General features: G+C 42.8%; 1 non-coding gene across 1 annotated transcript; it reads right to left on the reverse strand.

Annotated features, from left to right (window-relative positions):
- Positions 1 to 21,467: 21,467 nt before the first annotated feature.
- Positions 21,468 to 21,599, reverse strand: LOC136162298 (small nucleolar RNA SNORA17). The gene has a single exon (XR_010662102.1). It is a non-coding gene; the product is annotated as a small nucleolar RNA SNORA17 (small nucleolar RNA).
- Positions 21,600 to 21,907: the final 308 nt, after the last annotated feature.

The raw sequence follows: 21,907 nt of genomic DNA on the forward strand, positions 1-21,907 counted from the left end.
TTTTAAAAATTAATAATAAAAGTCAACTTGAAGGCATGAAAGAGTAAATAAGTTAGTAAAGAATTACCAAGTCAACATCCAGGGAAAGCTAGAGAGGTCAACCATTATTTGGTGTCACTTTTTGCTGATACGGAAGATGCATCTGAGAAACTGTACAAAAGGATTTTTGTCAGTCTCACTGTATCAGGGAGATAAAACTTGAAACCAAAGTCACCAAGCTCTCATATATAATTTAACTTTGAGTCATCTGGGTTGCCCAGATAATCTAAATTCCTAAACTGGATTAAGGTGGCCTCAAACTGCTAGTGCTCTAGGCACATGAAAGAAGGAAATGAAATTCCTCTCTAGAGGAAGATAACATCATCACAGGTTGAAACAAACCCCACAGATATTTTTCCAAATATAATGTCTTACATAAAATAAAATCGGATAAAAATAAAAGTCATTAAATAGAAACATCAAAATCTTCAGACGACATAAAGAAAACCACAGTTCAGTTCAGTTCAGTTCAGTCACTCAGTCGTGTCTGACTCTTTGCGATCCCATGAACCACAGCACGCCAGGCCTCCCTGTCCATCACCAACTCCCAGAGTCCATCCAAACCCATGTCCATCAAGTCGGTGATGTCATCCAACCATCTCATCCTCTGTCATCCCCATCTCCTCCTACCCTCAATCTTTCCCAGCATCAGGGTCTTTTCAAATGAGTCAGCTCTTCGCATCAGGTGGCCAAAGTACTGAAGTTTCAGCTTCAACATCAGTCCTTCCAATGAAAACCCAGAGCTGATCTCCTTTAGGATGGACTGGTTGGATTTTCTTGCAGTCCAAGGGACTCTCAAGAGTCTTCTCCAACACCACAGTTCAAAAGCATCAATTTTTCAGCGCTCAACTTTCTTTATAGTCCAACTCACATCCATACATGACCACTGGAAAAACCATAGCCTTTACTAGACAGACCTTTGTTGGCAAAGTAATGTCTCTGCTTTTTAATATGCTATCTAGGTTGGTCATAACTGTCCTTCCAAGGAGTAACTGTCTTTTAATTTCATGGCTAAAATCACCATCTGCAGTGATTTTGGAGCCCCCAAAAATAAAGTCAGCCACTGATTCCACTGTTTTCCCATCTATTTCCCATGAAGTGATGGGGTCAGATGCCATCATCTTAGTTTTCTGAATGTTGAGTTTTAAGCCAACTTTTTCACTCTCCTCTTTCACTTTCATCAGGAGTTATTGATGAAACTTTTCATCAAGAGTTCTTCTTCACTTTCTGCCATAAGGGTGGTGTCATCTGCATATCTGAGGTTATTGATATTTCTTCTGGCAATCTTGATTCCAGCTTGTGCTTCTTCCAGCCCAGCATTTCTCATGATGTACTCTGTATATACGTTAAATAAGCAGGGTGACAACATACAGCCTTGACGTACTCCTTTTCCTATTTGGAACCAGTCTGTTGTTCCATGTCCAGTTCTAACTGTTGCTTCCTGACCTGCATACAGGTTTCTCAAGAGGCAGGTCAGGTGGTCTGGTATTCCCATACAGAGTCTCCTTATATGTAAATGTAAGAAACAGTTTACAACTGTTTGCTACATTGAAACAGATAAAACCTAAGATTGAAAAATTTAACAAAGTATCTTTAAATATTCTTTAAAGAACAAAATGAAAGTCTAAAACCTAAAGATATAATAGCCAAAGGAAAAAAAAAATAATGGATGATTATAACAGCAGAATTGACAGAGCAGAAGGAAGAATTTGTGAACTGGAATATAGGTTGAGGGGGAAAACAAATGAAGTATGGAAAGATAAAATAGTAAATTACACTATTTCAGCAAGAGAAAAGCTGCTTTGAAACAAAGTCTTTCACATTGCCCCATTCTATACACCAACTCCTTCTCCACCATCATAACAACCAGAACCCTAAAAAATGATATGCTGCCTCTATGTAACTTTTTCCCTCACCAACACTACACTTCATGGAAATTTTAATTTGATTTGACTACGGTGAAAATATTCAAAGATGACAGACTTGGAAAGAAGGCTTCTTTCCTCCTACAGATGATTTTTTTTGTCTTCACAGGGTATTTTTTAAATGTTTAAGTGTAAATGTCTTTAGACTCATTAAGCTCATTAAAAACAGCAACACTAGCTTCTTCTACTTTTCACTTCTGTTACCAAATGTGTGTCTGAGTGTGTGTGTGTTTCACACCAAATAGTTCCGCAATTCTTAGTGGACATTGACTATAGTTTAACTCAACTATGACACTAACTATCTAGAATTAGCACAGACCCCAAAGGTTAAGGGCTCAGTCCTACGAGACTGCTGTCCACTTCAGAGGCCAACTGACGGTCTGAGATTGTCACTGTATTTCTGACCAAACAACTATAAATCAGAGGTTCCCACGACCCCTCCTCAAATAATAGTTTGTGAGAAGTGCTCACAGATTTCAGGAAGGTGCTTTACTTATTATCCATTTTTTTTTTATAAAGAATACAACAAAGAAATAGCAAAATGGAAAAGATGCAACAACACTCTGTTCCTCCAACTAAAACTGTCTTTGGAATAAAAAGCCACTGAGGCAAAACTCCAAACCACTTCTGATTCCACTACTCACTAAAAATCTTACGATAGTTAGAAAATATTGACTGTAAACATGAGCCAAATTAGTGATGAAAAAGAATAAAAGAGATGTAAAGAACTCCATGTCAAAAGTCCAGTCACATATAGTTAACAAGCACCTTGGAAAGAGACCATAAGTGTTACCCTCACAGAAAGCTTCCAGAAGGGGAAATAATTGTCCCTCCCTGAGATCATCTCCTCGCCCTCCCAACTCTAATTGAAAGTTCATCCAAAATCCAACCTGGCCTGAGAAACTGAGCCCCTGACCTCACTGGTACCTGCTAGTTTAGCATCGATGGTTCTCCATTAGCATCATCACCAACTGCTACATGGCCTGTCTAAAACCACTTGGCAATTCTAAGCCTTAGACTTTACATCTACAGAAGGTGTGCAAACCAGGTGATTTCGATTCTAAAGATGACTTGGGTCCTAAAATCTCACTTTCTAAAATGCAACATTCCATTTCATAACCCAGGTAGTGGTTACACAAATATTTACTTTACAATTATTCTTCAAGCTGAACATATATGTTTTATGCTACCTTCTAAATAAGCAATATTTGAAAATGTGTTGAAAGGGAAAAAATCCTATCAGAGGAAGCCAGTCTAGTACCATTCTTGAATTCATAAAAGTTGGTGTGGAAAAAAAAAAAAAGTTGGTGTGAAAATTGAATGCTAGAGGCAAAAAGCCAACAGCAGATAGAAGCTTGTAAAATTCCTGAGGCTTCAAACCATTTCAGCGATAAGATAGAATCTAAGAAAGTGGAATGAATGGGAACTTACAGGGCAAGCTGGACTTTTGTGAGCTCATAAAAGCTCCCACAATGGTCCTTGGAGAAAATTGAAATCCAAGGTTGTTACTTAACAGCTGAATTTTCTCTTAGCCAAATGTGACCGTGGATATACATAGCATAGCCTAGGAAACAACTTTCTCCTAGTAGTTTACATTAAGGAGCATCTTAACATTCTCAAAATGACTTTGTTATAAAACTTTTTCTTTGCAGCATTTATTTCTTTTGCCAAGCACTGTGCTGGGGTCACATATGTCTGCTCTCAAGGAGCTTGCAGACTCAGAAGGCTCTTTGTCACTTAGAATAAATTCCAGATTCCTTACTCCTCTCAACTAAGAACACCTCCACCACTGGCTTTTTGTCTTTGTTTTAGCAAGCTCCCAACTCAGGGCCTTTGCACTTGCTGTATCTTCTACCAGATATTCTCTTTCCCACATCTTTACCTGGACCAGGTCCTTCTTAACATTCAGGTTTCAACTCAAATGTCAGAGATGCTTCTCTCGACCTCCCAATTTAAAAAATTAATGTTCTAGTCATTCTCTAAATCAATTCTCAAAGTAATGAATTTCCAATACTCAATGTTTTTAAGTATTTGTTTTTAAAAACTAATTTATAGTCTTCCTTCTCTCAGTATAAAGTTCCATGCTTTCTAAATTCCATATATATGCGTTAGTATACTGTATTAGTCTTTATCTTTCTGGCCTACTTCACTCTGTATAATGGGCTCCATTAGAAAGATGGTAACCATAACCCTATATGCAAAACAAAAAAAGAGACACTGATGTACAGAACAGAATTTTGGACTCTGTGGGAGAAGGTGAGGGTGGGATGTTTCGAGAGAACAGCATCAAAACATGTATGTTATCTAGAGTGAAACAGATCACCAGCCCAGGCTGGATGAATGAGACAAGTGCTCGGGCCTGGTGCGCTGGGAAGACCCAGAGGAATCAGGTGGAGATGGAGGTGGGGGGGGGAGGGATTGGGATGGGGAATACATGTAAATCCATGGCTGATTCATGTCAATGTATGACAAAAACCACTACAATACTGTAAAGTAATTAGCCTCCAACTAATAAAAATAAATGGGAAAAAAAAAAGTTCCATGCTATGCCCTAATGGCTGGATCAGTGCCCAACAGATAAAAATTGCTCATTAACTATTTTAAATTGCTATTATTATTGATAAATATCTTGATACAAACTAAAATAAAGCTTTACAAAATGGTTTTTAAGGTTCTGTTTAATTTTAAGATTTACGTGCTTCTAAATACTATCAAAGAGATCAAATCTTCATAGAATCATAGAGAAAGGGAGGATGAAGCCTCGTTTTGTCTGTCATCTATGTCGGTTACATGATAAAAGGATTCACAGAAGATGCATCTGATTCTTCAAGGTAGAGAAGGAGAGAAGAGGATTCCAGGTCAAATGTACAGCCCAAGGGCACAAAGAGATAAGAATGCACATGTTGCTTTATCCTCTGTTGTTGAACAGAGGATAAATGGACAGGAAGAGTCATTTGAGCATAGTCATGGAAGACTTTGGGCTTCGTTCTGTTGTCTGGAGGTGACAAGGATCAGGAAAATAAAATGACCTCACTTATCTTATGGAACTCTTCGTCTGACAGTAGTAGGAGGAATGGACTTCTGTGGGTATGAGCAGCAATGAATACTTTGGGATACAGACCAAAATATGTGTGTGTGTGTGTGTGTGTGTGTGTGAGAGAGAGAGAGAGAGAGAGAGAGAGATTTGGACATTTTACTGGAGAGAGAAAACTTATAGCTTTCATCAAGGCTCTCAACATAAGAGAAATAATAATAATAAATTAAAATATTAGCACTGATATAAAGGGAAAGTAAGATGTATTCATTGAAGATAAAGAAAAAAAATCCAACAGAAGAAATATGTGCTTTTTTAAAGGTGATTTTCATGAGTAGTATAAGCCCCCCACTAATTGAGTCTTCACACTTTTGGAAAATGCTCATATCATAAACATTCAGGTAGATGACATGTTTCTAGAAGACAGAAGAAGGGCAATTTTTACTGACGACATAGGAAAAGCTTAAACCACACCATATAAGACAGCAATTGCTTAAAGTTAGAAATAGGGGCAAATTTAGGTCTAACAAGCTAAGATAGAAAAAAATGAAAAGGAGCAAGGTGCAAACTATATTTGGGTATGTTCTACGTGGTTCTTGTGTCTGCCTCAATGATCAATTTGTTGTGGTAGGTGGGCTTCTCCTCCATGCTGAGCCGTTCCTCCCATACCCCTATACACCAACGGTCAGTTCTTTGGTCCTCCTTCAACCAGCTGTCTGCTGATGTAATTAACAAAACTGCTCCAAGTTTAAAACAGAATTAACCCATCTACCTGTTATAATAATGCTATTATAGCAGGGTAGAAACAGCCACAAAGTAGAGAAGAATGGAATCTTAACAATGAAGTTGAGGAAAGAAGAATGAAAATGAGGTGGGGGCCAACAGGAAAACCATGCAAGTCAAACCAACGGTCATCTCTCCATGGAGTCAATTGGGGGAAACCGAGGTCAGACGAGGACACTGGCAAGAGGAGCCAATAGGCAGAGGAGTCAGATGGCCCCGTCCTTGTAGAAGCTATGCACACCCCTCTGAAGAGGAGGAAGCTAGAGTATAGGAATTGGCTCCAAGTCAGTAGGAAGAACTTGCAGGAGCCAGGAGGCTAAAAAATGTCTGCCATCTGGAGAAACTGGAGGAAGGAGAATTGGAAGTCATGCCGATCAGGGGTGGGGACTCAAGCAGAAAGAAAGGCTGTTTGGTAGGGATGCCCCGGGTGGGGTCTGATGTCCCCATAGTGCTCTAAGGATGCAACCTGCAGTTTGAGAGCTAGGAGAGTCAGCAATACAAGAAAGTTATTTCCTTTTCACATCCTGATACATCTATATTTTGAACTTGACATTTAGGAAAACTGTCTTTAAATATGTAAATGTAGTACTTCACATGTAATCTTCAAAAAAAAAAGCATCAAATCTCCAAAATCATTAACTGCAATTCTACAAAGTACAATTAATTTGTAAACGGAAAAGATATGAGATCTCTCTGAACAGAGAATTTCTTCTTGGAGAAGCAAAACAAAACAAAACACAATAAAAGTCACTGAAATACCGGCAGGGCCTGAGAAGCAAAAGGTTAGTCATGGTTACAGGTACAGACTTTTGTATGAGATCAGGTGAGATCAGATCCTGGCTCCACCATTTACAATTATGAGTTCTTAAGCACCATAAACTCTGTAAACCTCAATTTCCTTCACCATATAATGGGGCAATAGCACATCAAAAATTTATTATGAGAATTAAAATTCAAAATAATGTGCATAAATTATTTAACACAATTCCTGATATATTTCGAGAGCTGAATAATTATTATCTCTCATCCCCATCTGGAAATGGTCAGTTTTCATTCCAATCTCAAAGAAGGGCAATGCCAAAGAGTGTTCAAACTATCATATCATACAGTTGTGTTCATTTCACAGGCTAGCATTTAGAAAAATGGATTCAGAAAAGGCAGAGGTACCAGAGATTAAATTGCCAACATCCATTGGATCATAGAAAAAGCAAGGGAATTCCAGAAAAACATCTACTTCTGCTTCATTGACTATGCTAAAGCCTTTGACTGCAGATCACAACAAACTGTGGAAAATTCTTAAAGAGATGGGAATACCAGACCACCTTACCTGCCTCCTGAGAAATCTATATTCGGGTGAAGAAGCAACAGTTAGGACTGGACATGGAACAACAAGCTGGTTCAAAATTGGGAAAGGAGTACATCAAGGTTGTATTCTGTCACCCTGTTTATTTAACTTCTATGCAGAGTACATCATGCAAAATGCCAGATGGATGAACCACATGCTGGAATCAAGATTGCCAGGAGAAATATCAACAACCAGATACACAGATGATACTACTCTAATGGCAGAGGAACTAAAGAGCCTCTTGATGAGGGTGAAAGAGAGAGTTAAAAAGCCAGCTTAAAACTCAATATTCAAAAAACTAAAATCATGGCATCTGGTCCTAACACTTCATGGCAAATAGATGGGGAAAAGTTGGAAACAGTGGCAAATTTTATTTTCTTGGGCTCCAAAATCAGTATGGATGACGACTGCAGTCACAAAATTAAAAGACATTTGCACCTTGGAAAAAAGCTATGACAAACCTAGACAGCATATTGAAAAGTAGAGACATCTCTTTGCCAACCAAGTTCTATAGAGCCAAAGCTGTTTTTTCCAGTAGTCATCTATGGATATGAGAGCTGGGCCATAAAGAAGCCTGAGCACCAAAGAACTGTTGCTGTCAAATTATGGTGCTGGAGAAGACTCTTGAGAGTCCCTTGGACTGCAAGGAGCTCAAACCAGTCAATCCTACAGGAAATCAACCCTGAATATTCATTGGAAGGACCAATGCTGAAGCTGAAACTCCAACACTTTGGCCACCTGACACAAAGAACCAACTCATTGGAAAAGACCCTGATGCTAGAAAGATTAAGGGCAGAAGGAGAAAGGGGCACCAGAGGACAGCATCCTTGAATCACTGGACATGAGTCTGAGCAAATACCAGGAGATAGTGAAGGACAGGGAAGCTGAGTGGGCTGCAGTCCATGGGGTCACAAAGAGTTGGATACAACTTAGTGACTAAACAACATCATCCCCATCATCACTATTATTACTTAATTAGAGAGAGCTTCCAAACTTATTCATGAACAGTACTGATTAGTATTGGAGTCATCCACACAGACAAAGAGAACAGACTTCTTGTTGCCAAGGGGGAGAGAGGCTGGGAGAGGAGCGGCTTGGGAGTCTGGGATCATCAGGTGCAAACTATTATATACAGAGTGGATAAACAACAGGCTTCTACGTGTAGCACAGGGGACTATATTCAGTACCCTACGGTAAGCCAGAATAGAAAATACCTAAAAGAATATATATGCGTATAACAGAATCACTTTGCCGTACAGCAGAAATTAACACAATGTTGTAAATCAACTCTATTCAATAAGATAAATGTTTAAAAAAAATGATTGAAGCTGGGGGCGGGATCAGCTATATATATACATATATATATGAATCAGCTAAGTATATACATATATATAGAATCAGCTATGTGTATATATATATATATAGAATCAGCTATGTATATACATATATATAGAATCAGCTATGTATATACATATATATATGAATCAGCTAAGTATATACATATATATAGAATCAGCTATGTGTATATATATATATATATATATATATAATCAGCTATGTATATACATATATATAGAATCAGCTATGTATATACATATATATATGAATCAGCTAAGTATATACATATATATAGAATCAGCTATGTGTATATATATATAGAGAGAGAGAGAATCAGCTATGTATATACATATATATAGAATCAGCTATATATATACATATATATATGAATCAGCTAAGTATATACATATATATAGAATCAGCTATGTATATACATATATATATAGAATCAGCTATGTATATACATATATATAGAATCAGCTATGTATATACATATATATATAGAATCAGCTATGTATATACATATATATAGAATCAGCTATGTATATACATATATATAGAATCAGCTATGTGTATACATATATATATAGAATCAGCTATGTATATACATATATATAGAATTAGCTATGTATATACATATATATAGAATCAGCTATGTATATACATATATATAGAATCAACTATGTATATACATATATATAGAATCAGCTATGTATATACATATATATATAGCTGATTCATATTGTACAGCAAAAACTAACACAGCATTGTAAAGTAATTATCATACAATTAAAAGTAAATTAAAAAAAATTTTTTTAAGTATTGAAGTCATCCATCTTCTACTGACTTGCTGTATGAATTTCACTGAATGATTGAGCTGTGAAAACGGAAGAAGACCCATGTACAGGTTGAGTGCTAAGAATTTAGATCCCAGACATTGTTATTATCAACACCGCAGCGGCAGACATGGAGACTGAATTCTTGGGTTGACTCAGCTGTGAAGTCACAAGCCACACATCTGTGCTAGGCTTCTATTTCTTCATTAGTAAACACACACAGTTGAACTGCACAGAGTACAAAGGTTCATTTGAATTCTAAAATTCTTTGATTCTGCAGCTGCTATTTCAACTGTAGCAATGGTGAATTAAAAGCAATATATCTCCCCTTTGCCTGTATCAGTCTATGGCTAAGGGTACTGAAAATGCAAAGTGTGTGAGTTTGGAACCTTCACAGGTAAGGGATGGTTGCCCTTCTCAGCCCAGCCTGCCTTTCTCAACAGCCATTTTGTTCTGCACTTGGCTGGCTGCCTCTTCAGTAATTTTCTGCAGCAAGCTCCCTCCTTACCCCAGCCAGCAAGAAGAAAATAAATTTGCCCAGCAGTCCCAGGCATCTCTTCGGATGTTGCAGGAGTGAGCACGCCAGGCATTTCACTGTTAATTATCAGCAGCCTGGCTGCTGTGGCCCCTTGCTGTGCCAATTTGAGAGATGAGACGCTTTACACTGCTTATTAGGCTCAGCTAAATAAATATTACCCAGCATTAGTGTTGTCAGAGATACAGTCTGCATTCAGCTCCCTGGAGTGGCGATTGGTACCCGGGCTTTGCACCATCACTTTTCCTTCCTGGCCTCCCTCCTTCACTACACCTCTGTTGATCTCTTTCTCTCCTCCCTGGACATTCAGCTGGATTCTGATATCAAGGGACTGAAAGATAATATCGCTGAATTTAACTCCTTAGCTTAAGATTACCAAACACCTGTACTACTAGATTTAAAGACCTCAGTAACAATCACCTCCCATTCTTGTCTCAACACACGAGAAGTCTCAGTCATGTGTTCTGAAATAGAGTCACCATTCCCCCTCCTTCCAAAAACTCAGAGAGGAATTTTGATCGACTTAAGTCCCCTGGCTGCAATGGTAGTTTTAAAGGTGGGACTATGACACCAATCAGGGCAATCATAGCCCAAAAGACTTAACTACAGAACTTATTTAAGCTCTGTGGAAAACACTTTCTCTTCTTGGTTGGATGTTAAAGACAGAAAATATAGCTCCTGTTAACTATTTTGCAACCATGAGGGTAGCAACTACTGAGAATTGAGCCAACACAGAGAAAGTGCCACAAAGAAACAGAGGAGAAAATAACCATGCCTGGCAAAATCACTGAGAAGCCTGGTTTAAGCTCCATTCCAATTTTTGGACATTTCAGTTCTGAATCATTTGCCTCCTTTATCATTTAAGTTTGAGTGAGGAATTCTGATACTTTCATCCACATGTATCCATTTGTTGTAAGTGGTCTCCTTGATGTGCCTATTTGCAGCAAGTACAGGTATAGCCCTGCCCATATTCCTTTAGCTCCTTTAGCTCTTAACATAATAATGCTCTCCTACCTGAATTCCTGGGTTCCCCAGGTGGCTCCGTGATAAAGAATCTGCCCAGTCAGACGTGACTGATGCACGTGAATCTCTACTCCTGAGGGTGTATTCTAGTGCCTCCGCCTTAGAACTAGTCAGGCCAACGGTGGTTTAGTCGCTAGGTCGTGTCCAACTCTTGCGACCCCATGCACTGTAGCCGACCAGGCTCCTCTGTCCATGGCGTTTTTCAAGCAAGTGGAGCGGGTTTTTCAAGCAAGTGGAGTGGGTTGCCATTTCCTCCTCCAGGGGATCTTCCTGACCCAGAGATCCAACCTGGGTCTCCTGCATTGGCAGACAGATTCTTATCACTGAACCCTGTTGAGTAATTTACATACACTTGGAGCAGCCCTCAGACAATAACCGAGAGGGATTCGTGGATAAATACCCCAGTCTCCTGGCTCCCTTTGGAGACTTGGGCCCCCAGAGTCCCTCAGTGGGATGAACCTAATCTGACCCTGCCTCCCTGTCCCTGCCCCGCCTCCTCTTTATGGGCTTGTTGGCATCACCCTCCAACTCAACTAGTCGCACTTGGGTCCCTGTGAGCAGCTCTTACCAGAGCAGCAACCTAAAGCTACACTGGCCCACACAAGAATCTATAAAAGCAACATCTGCTTATAACTTCTAAAATGCACCCCACAGATTATTCAGCTTTTATCACAATTTTCCTCTTTCCATCCCCAAAGAGACTGATGTATACACAGACCATTTGACACTGACACAGTCTAGAAAGCAGCTATGAATTCAAAGCCCAGTAAGCCAATGCATTCTTTCTTGTCATTGCTGGCCAAACAGAGGGTGATGTCCTAGATGGAAGATTTTAGGAAAGAGAGAGAAGTAAAAGCAAAAACAAGCCAGGTTGTGGAGGATGCTCATTAATCCCCAGGCACCTGCAGTGGCAGTGAGGTGCATCCACAGGGAGAATCAAGCCACTGAGGTTATTAATTTTGTGGTCCTGAAAAATGCGCAACACAGACATGTTCAATCTCTGGACACACTCCCTCTTCTGCATAGTCTCTCTCCCAGTTTCTAAATGCCCCATGCTAAGGAAAACATCACCAAGCACGGGGGCTTTGCAGAAATGTGATTTGCACTCCAAACGGTGCCTGTTGGGTGAAAGATGCACTTCAAAATAATGCCCTCTGACTACTGTCACTAATGGGTTGATGTCTATTGTTTACATGAAAAATGTTAAAATGCAGACTGCTTTGTCTTACTTTTATTGGGGACATTTAAACCAAAACACTCACTCTCCTGCCAATGGGAAAAGGGCCATTTCTCCTTCTGTGTTCCTTTCCATCTTCTAATCCTAGGTTCTTGCCAAAGAAGACATATGGCCATCAGGGCTTGCACTGAGCCCTGTGCAATCCCGTTTGCCTCCCACCAGAAAGTACAATTACAAGATAATGAGATAGAGGAGTCAGCGCCTTTGAGGTACAATAGCTCCACTTCCTCATTTTATCAGTGAGGACACAGAAGGCATGAACGTCTCAGATGACAAAGCTGGGTGGGACTTGAAGGACATCTGGTCCTTCAGTTCACCCCTGCCACAGAGGAGGAAACTGAGGCACAGGTCCATGAAAGGCTTAATTCAAGACTTCCTAGCTGGTCAGGGACAAAGTTGAGGCTGGGACTAAGGGATCTTGACTCCATCCACTGCCCCTCCTCCCCATGCCAAGCTCATGAAGTTTCATGCGCACATTTGTTTTATCTTAAGCTCACATTTCAACCCTGTACCTTATCTTGGATGTGGTGTGGGTGGGGCGTTTCTTCTTAGAAAATCTGAGATTACACCATTCCATTTAGGGGTCTTGCCTAAATAACTGCACTGAGGAGAAACCCTCTAAGTAATGAATTTTGTCACAGGAGATCACTAGAAATACCCCATGGCCTTCCCTTCTCTCTCCAGACACAGCATGAAAAGTCAGATTCTACTGAAGATCCAACCTAGGTGTTTTTGGTATGATGCTCATTCCTAGCCTCAAACCTCTTCCTGGGCTGAGTCCAGGTTCTGGTGTGACCAGGAAAATGCCAGAGGCCATATGGACGCCCCAGGCCACCTCCCGGATGAGGCTGGATGGCACACCTAGGAACCAGCTCGCTCCAAGAGATAGAACAGATGGCATCCCAGATATGAATATGCAGAATGTAGATGGCGAAGGTTGTTAAACAAGTATGTATTTTTAGGTGGATTCATGAAAATCAAGGATTTTATAACTGAAGTGAAAGCCAAGCAAAGGAAACCACAAGATACTGTTCAAAGCTGTGCATTACTCTGCATTAGTTTGCGCTGCCTCCCACAGCATGCTCCAATCTCCATTAAAAACCACTGACAACTAACCAGGAAGAAATTAAGTAACAATCACAAGAAAGGACATTGGCTTCAGAATTCCGTGAGACCAGAAGAGGACACTGATGGCCACACTGCTGTTCAGAAACACGAGATGTGGGCTGGATTTTTCCTTGGCTTCACCACTTTGTTCCATGCTCCTTTCCCGATAGTCCCGCCCTGACTACCCCCTCATCTCAGACTACTTATGCTACACTTTGGCTGCACCAGGAACAAGGCCTAAGGAGCACAATAACAATGCAAGTTGCTGAATCAGTGGAATTGAATAAGAGGATGGACTTCTAAAATCTCCAGTACAAACAGGCCCCAAGAGAAAGCTTTGGGCACTTTGATCATTAACATATTTCCTTGCTGTGCAGTTAGTTCCAGTTTACAGAACACTTTCATACTTATGATCTCATTTAATTTTGACATTTATAACAATCCTATGAAATAAGTAGAGAATGATTGCTCTCATTTTATAGATGAGGAAATGGCACCTGGAGAGGTTAAATGACCACCCAGAGATGCACAGAGAAGTGCTGCCATTGGAGCTTGAACTGAAGACTCTTTGACTCCATGTCTAGGATTGCGTCTGACTTGGCAGTCGCCAATGAATCAACAGCCAAAAGGGCTTTCACTGAAGAAGAATTCCAACTGCTGCTAAAACAGCCTAATCCATGTATTAACTGATTTTAATAAGTTAGAATATCAGGGGGTGGAATACAATGATGTTCCCATATCCTGGAAACATTCCATATACAGAAACTAGATTCTAATTTATGCATTATTGATCCTTCCTGCTTTACTTCTCACTGTATGCATGACCTTTTGCACTTCCTCCCACTAGAGACAGAATTCCTTCCCCTTTATTGATGAGGGGTTCAGCAATGTAAGTTGCTTCACCCAATGAAATAAGAGCAAATGTGATGCAATGAAGACTCAAAATGAACTTGCTTAGTTGAGTTTGACCTCTGGTGCTCTTACTATCTACCCAAAGTAGCTCATTGAACCAAGCCCATCTGAACACATCCTAGATTATCCAACCTCCATCCAGCCAGTGATGCATAGTATGGAAAAAAAAAAAAAAGATTATTTTAAATGATTGAGTTTGGGGCTGATTTGTCATATAGCAATAGCTGACTGATACACTACCTTCCTTTCATCTTCTTACCTCCAAGTCAATGCAAATGGCTTTGCCATTTGTTATCATTACTCTGTTTCCTTCCAGTCAGTGAATCACCATCTCTTCTTAAGTCCCGGATTAGCAGAAGTTTCAATATCAGGATCTGTATCATCATAGGATTATTTATGAGAAGCAATTATTGAGTTGGTCAAAATGTTCATTTGCGTTTTCCTATAACATCTTACAGAAAAACCCAAATGAACATTTTGGTCAGCCCAATGTTAAGGACCCAAATAAAAATAAAGTAAGTGAAATTATGCCCACAAAGGAGAACCCCGTAGGTACCAGATAAATATTCAATGAGTGATGAAAAACTTTGGTTATTTGAAGGCTATTCTATAGCTAGTATGTTAGAGAAAACACATTGTCATTAGACAATATTTTCTATGCACTTTTTACTTGGTGCTTGGCTTGCTGGGAGGTCAGATTGCCTACCCATTAGTGGCGTATTGACTAAAACAGATAATACAGAGGAGGGTGTGTTAGTCGTTCAGCCGTGTCTAATTCTTTGCAACCCCATGGACTGTAGCTTGTCAGGCTTCTGTCCATGGAATTCTCCAGGCAAGAATACTGGTGTGGGTTGCCATTCCCTTCTCCAGGGGATCTTCCTGACCCAGGGATCGAACTTGGGTCTTCTGCATTTTGGGCAGATTCTTTACCATTGGAGCCACTAGAAAAGCCCAATACAGAGGAGGCAACACGTGGAAAACATAGGATAAGTGTTTCATAAATTGATAACAAAAGAGTAAGTTTAAATATTTCACTTGGTTTGAATCAGTCATTTTGGCTTTGTTGGATGCATCATCAAAGCCTCAGAAAACCCAGTTCTTCTGACTCCCTAGAAACCTGTATCAGGCTTCCAACTATAGAAAACTGCATGCTTTTCTTGGTATTCAGGAGTTTAAAATCCCCTACTTCTCTAATCAACTGCTCCAAGCTAAGATGGGGTGAGGAACAGAGGAGGGGTAGGGTGTACCAATAGAGCACACTACAAGAAAGATGTAATTATTCATCAGGTATCTGGAGACAGTTTCCTGGAGATGATGGAAAGACCATGTCTAACACCGGGTCAGCACTCAAGAACATTTGCTAAATTAAAGATGTAAGGAAGACAGGAACTAGATCCTGCCCCACCCATCCTTCCATCTTTCCAATCTCAGTTTCATGTCAGTTTGATCAAATAGTATCCACTGTCTGGTCCCTCCAACTCTCATTGGTCCAGCCCCATGATTCATCTGCTACACACCTCCACACTTCTACATTTCTACAATGATCACGTCCCCACCCCCATCGGGCACAGTGACCTTGACACTTGAAGATTTTTCATTTTTGCTCTCAACTCCTTTCTTAATGTGCTCTAGTGCTCTGTATTTTGTACATAGCTGCCACCCTGACTGCACCTGCAGAAAGATGGACTTTTATCCTCAATTTTATTTTTAATGTTCTTTCTAACAGCATCATGCTGGGCACTGAATACCCAGTGTTATACCACCTATAAAGCACTTTATTCTACAGTAACTCATCTGACCTTCACTGCAGAGCTCTCAGGTGGATAGTACAACCCTACCTGTTCAAATGAGGACTTGAAGATACAAAGAGGGTCACAGAGCTGGGATACAGAGCAACCAAGATACAAGCAGAGTTTTCCTGTCTCCAACTCTGGGACTTCTTTGCATCATGCTATTTTAAAAAGTACTAGCACTGATGATATTCTTGAATATCCTTGATAATATTCCAATTTAAAAGAAAAAAAAAAACAATTGCTAAGAAAAGAACTAGGTGGTATGATACACACACAAAAATGGCCACAAGAAGACTGAACCACTTAGAATGCCCATCTTTGCCCAAATGACAATTAGCCCTATTCTAATGATTTGATACAGATCTTACAATTCTGGTTTCAGTCAGCAGGACTCTGTCTTTCAAAAATAACTCCAGACTAAATGGGTAGGATGAGACTCAGAAAATGCCCTATATTCTTTAAAGTTCAGCTTCCAGCCAAGGCTTCAAAGGTGGCTAAATAAGAAATGTCAGGAAAGACCGGAACTTCCTACTTTAATTAATAGTTACATTCCAGAGTAATGGGGCACTTGGGTTTTTTTAAGGACCCTAAGAATTGCATCTTGAGAAGATGTCCAGCTTCTTCAGTAGCCATTGTCCAGTCTGATTGCATTTGAGATCATTTCCAAATAACCAGCCTGAGTATGAGATACCAGAAAAGTTCTAGGTCAGGAGAAAGTGACCAGGGCGCATCTTCTAGCTGTTTTACTGTGAAGTTGAGTAAATTCCTCGGTGGATCCTGACCTCATTCCTTCCACAAATATTTATTTGAGCACCTACAGTATGCCAGACACTGGAAGTAGAACAGCCCAATAGACAAAGATCTTGTCCCCAGGGAACTTGCTTTTTAGGGGAGATGCTTGATAAGCAGATAAATAAACATATGATGTGCTCAGTCATTCAGTTGACAGCATGCGGGAAGACCCTGCTGGGAGTGTGCCTGCTGTGTTCAAGGACCAGGGAGAAGCCCAATGTGGCCTGAGCAGAAGGAGCAAGGGGAAAGAGAGGAAGGGAAGGAGGTGAATGTAACAGGGGCCCGATCTCAGAGGGCCTTTAGGCTTGGTAATGACTTGGGATGGGAAGTCACAGGAGGGGTCTGTGACAGTACAATCTGACTGAGGTTGCAGGAGCATGACTTCGGCCACTATATGGAGGAAAAATAGCTTTCTGCTCCCTGGAAGCAAACTGGTGCAGATAAGAGGCACAGAAGAGGGCCCTCTGTGAGCTGAGATCCCAAGTCATAGGCTTTACTGAACAAGTCACTGCCCATCTTGGTGGAAGCACATCTAAGTTGGGGCAGCTCTTTCATCCCAGAGGCCCAGGGCAGTGCCAGTCCTCTGCCTTTAGCCTATGGAGAAAGGACAGATTCCAGCTGGCAGGAACCCCTGGGGACCTAGTGATCTCCCTGCCACCCCTGGAGCTCAAGGTGGCTTTTTGGAGTTGCCCCTTTGGGTGGTTACAAACAGAAATGACCACATTTCCAACCTGCCTCCAGGCTTTCTTTCCAAAAGCCATCTGGAAAGGCCAGTGGGGTCAAGGCATTTGCCTTTGGCCCAGCAGAGGGATTATTCTGTGGAGGCGCCCGGCTTCAGGATCTTGTTTCTCTTTCTAGGTCACCTGCTTCCTGAGAATTCACTCAAATACGCAGTTAGATGTTTTTAGGGATATACATTTTAAGTGCATTTCTACTCCCCTACAAAAATTCCAGCTCGGCTTGGGGCAGGGTCCCTCTCTCTGAGGCTTAGAGAACCACCAGGCCTCTGGCATCCCATCGTTCCTTCTGGAACCAGCCCTCTGCAGCACCGCGTCGCAGCCACGCCAAGAACCCTGAGTCATTTCACGGGTTCTGTTTCCCCGCTTTCCCCGGCAACGTTCCCGATGCCAAGGAGCATTGCAACCCCGCGATCACCCCGCTCCAGCCGCGCGAGCACCCGTCCCCTCGGCCTCCCTCCTGCCGCCGCCACCCTGGGCTGATGCCAGCAGCGGGCGGGCGCGGGGGGCGGGCGGAGGCGCGGCGCGGGCGGCGCCGAGTTCAGCGCGGGGATTCGCCCGCGCGCAGGCGGGGAGGCGGGCTCCTGACTCACCGCGGTCCCCGCGGGGCTGCAGCCCGGCCTCCCCCGCCCGCTGCCATCTGCGGCGGCGGGAGGCGCGGGCCCGGCCTTCCCGGGGTCGGGCGTCCTCCCGGGGGCTTCGCGGGCAGCCCGCGCTCACTTCCGCGGGCGCCCTCGGGGCGCGGCACCGTCACTGTTTGTTATTTCCACGTCCGCCCCGGGAGACTCCGCCGGGGCAGAGCTTTCGTCCACCCCCTGATGAATTCGGGGCCCTGGCGCTTGGCACCGCGCCTGGCACGTCGTCACGACTTGGGGGATCAGTAAACAGCAGTGGAAGGAAGGGGAAAGGAGGGGGAGGAGAGAGGCAGGGAAGGAGAGAGGGGCGAAAAAGGAAGGGCTTCGAGCAGAAGCCCAGACGTCTCCCTTAGTGACGCTGGGGTTAAAGCCAGGGACGGGGATGGCGGTGCGGGGGCTGGGCTTGGCCGCCCCTCACACACCGGGGGCTTCGTCCTCGTCCTCGAAGTTTATGTTCCTAGAGTGACAGAGAGGTGATCAGGAGGGAAGGAAAGGACAAGGAGAAAAGGAGACGTCTCCTGATCTTATAAAAATGAGGGCGCCATAAACACTCCGCGGCCCCCAAAGCAAAGCAGGCTGGTGGCCCCTCCTGACTATCATAATCACAGAGCTTGCAGAGCTTGGAGGATTCTCAGACACACCCAGGACCCCATTTTACAGAGGAGGAGAGTGAGATTCAGGGAGGCTCTCATGTGCTCAAGTCGAGGAAGACAGGCCAGGAATCACGGTGCTGGGACTCAGACGTCCTGTCCCTTAGCCTACCTACTGTAGCCCACCGCCTCTCTCTCAGCTTTCTCCTCTCTTGTTTTCCCCAAAATGAAAGTTCTGGAAGAAGCCTCCCAGTGTGTTTTGCTCAGGGCCTGGACTCTGAAGATGTGGAGTTTTGGACACAGAGACCCAGGCACCCAGCAGGCTCTGGCCACCTCCGCCCCCAGCTCAGCAGGCGGAGCGTCTGCCAGAGGTTGCCTGACAACAAGCTTTCTGGGGCAGCTCTGTGCTCCGGGAGGTGTGTCTTTTGCAGTTCCAAAAACAGATTCTGCCATCTCATCCCCACATTTGCAGTCTCCAGTTGGCTTCTTGTGATTGGCCAGAACTTTTCCTCACTAGAAAGATGAGGAGAATTTGCCTCCTCCAACCGGCTGGGAGAAACATTCTGCAGCAGGAAAGTCGGGAATGACATCCCACCCCCTCTGATGGGGACCGGGGAGACAGGTGCCTGCTCCAGAGGATGAATGATGCCAGGGACTCTCAAGGGTCTCTGCACCTGACCCCAGAGGTCGGAGGCCTCCGACAGAGTAGCTGACCTAGTACCTTTCATTCTGCAATTGGGGAGTGTCAGAGTGGATTCTTTGGCTTTCTGGACCAAAATGTTTCTCAAAATTTAATGTTAAAAGTTGTCATCAGGGCTGGCAGCTCATGTACACAGCTAGTGGTTGCCAGTATATTTCAGATTGGGGGCGATTAGCCTTTCCTACCTGCGGCCCCAGTCCACTCCCTTGCCCCCTGTACCACTTATATTCCTAGCTCTCTCCAGGGTCGGGAACTCTGCCCTGAGAGATGACCTCTTTCAGCCTCACATGCAGGCTTTGAGGCATTCCCCAGGGTCAGGCTTAATTAGCTATTAATATTAATATTCCTAATGCAGCAGTTCTGGCCTTGGCTACGCATTAGAATCACCTGGAGAATTTAAACTAATACTGAGGCCCAGGCAGCACCTCTGATCAAATAAAGCAATATTTCTGGAGGTATTTTCTAAAAGTCCTCCCGCCACCCCCCACCAGCTGACTATCATGTACAGTGAGATTGGAAACCGCTGTTTGGAATGGTCACTGCTGGTTCTGTCTGCTCACGTCTGTCCCTCTTCTAGTAACAGTACCTGACATGCCACAGGAAATCCCACTCTCTCTTGATCCATCGACTGAGTGATGCTCACCCCACCCTCACTTCTAACTTTCTCTGAGGGGCTAGCCGGTGACCAGTTTGGCCAGTTAGCATTTGCCCTCCCCTGGAGAAAGTAATCAGTTCAGAGACACTATGTGAGCTGAGGAGTCCAGTGAAAATCAGCTTCTAGACTTTTGCTGAAACTTCTGGGAAGGGAAAGGTCTTTTTATGCTGCAGTTATTCAGCAGAAAACACGGGAGTCACGGGCTTCCAGCAGCCATTTTTATCACTGCGTGGAATAAGCCTGCCTGTAAATTAAGGCAACACAGAGAAAAAGCGAGATTAAGGATGGAGTGGAAAAAGATGGAAATCTAATTAAAACCATGCCTGAAGCCAGATACCCTTCGGTAACAGAAACAGATTTCCCCTCAGCCAACTTGAGCTGAGACATCTGTGACGTGCCAGCACCAGAATTAATCTGTTACATAACCAGGTATCACCTTGAAATGCAAAGTACAGACTTCTGCGCTAAAGGATCACCACACAAGTGAGGTTAGATGTTCTTGGGCAACAGTTCCAAGCATCTAAAGACAAGTAGAGGATGCTGCCCTCCTTCAAGGATGGTGACTGTCAGAGGACAGGGTGCAGAAACTAAAGACAGACACGCCCTACTGAATTGTTTTCTTCACTGAAAATCGAGAGCCTGGGGTAGTTTGGCCTTGGCTATATAAGAAAAAGCTTCCACATGCTACTGGGCAACTAACCACTAGAGAGCTACCATGCTGTAACTAAGACCTCATGCAGCCAAATAAGTAAATTTTCAAAAGCTGAGGCAGAAACAAAGAGGTTCCAGGTATGATGTGCAGTCTTTAAATAGCCAATAGAACAATGATACAGAAAGTTACACAGATCAAAACCCCGACGCAGTGGATGCTTTCTTGGTCGGGGGAAGTTTCCTAGAAAACATGCCCTCTGAGAAGGTGTAAGGAAGGGAAGGGTAATTGACTCATTAAATTTTCAATTCAAAAATTATATCGCTTAGCTATTGCTGCATAACAAACCACACCTAAACTTGATGACTAAAAAGTAATTATTTATTTGGCTCTGCAATTTGAGTTAAGGTTGGATGGCTCCGTCTCCTAGTGCCAGCTGGGCTCATCCGTGTATGTGAAGTCAGTTTCTGGTCAGCTAAGAGGCTCTGTTTCTGGAGCTGGCTGGCTGTTGGGTGGGGAGGGACTGGGTCATGTGTCTCTCAGACATGTCTCTCATGTGTCAGCAGCCTAGCCTGGGCTTCTGTATGTGGTGGAAGCAGACTTCCAAGAGTGAGAAGAAAATCTCACACAAGGAATCTTAAAATCGAGGCTTATAGCTTGCACATTCTCATTCAAACACTATTCGTCAAAGCAAGTCGCAGCTCCACTTATTTTTTTTTTTTTTTATAAATTTTTTAATTAAGGCGTTCTTACATGACAGGCTTCAGGCAACACCCACCCACCCTCGGTGGGCACTTTGAAAAGTGTCAGACTATCAATCATCCAGATGTCCACCGGCCGGAACACTGGGCGTAGACCAAGCCTCTCTGCTCTCTGCCACCTCATGACGCAGACGTGACACGGCAGCCACACCTGCAACGCCTCTGGGGGCATACAGCTCCACTTTTTAATGGGAGGAGTTGCAAAGTCACATATAGTGAGCCAGCGAGAACTGAACTCCAAATTGATTTGACCCAACCTTTCATATCTGACAAGTGAGAAACTTAAACCAATGAGCTTCTCCAAGTCCTCTTCTTCTGGTCTCTACACCTGATGCTTTGTCTTCTACACTTCTCTTTTCTTAGTTGTTTCTCTTACAATATACATCACTTGGCTCCTGGTAAATTTTCCATAAAGTAAACTCCAGGAGTTGGTGATGGACAGGGAGGCCTGGTGTGCTGCAGTCCATGGGGTCACAAAGAG

Source organism: Muntiacus reevesi, chromosome 2 (assembly GCF_963930625.1).
Source record: "Muntiacus reevesi chromosome 2, mMunRee1.1, whole genome shotgun sequence".
Lineage (NCBI taxonomy): Eukaryota > Metazoa > Chordata > Mammalia > Artiodactyla > Cervidae > Muntiacus > Muntiacus reevesi.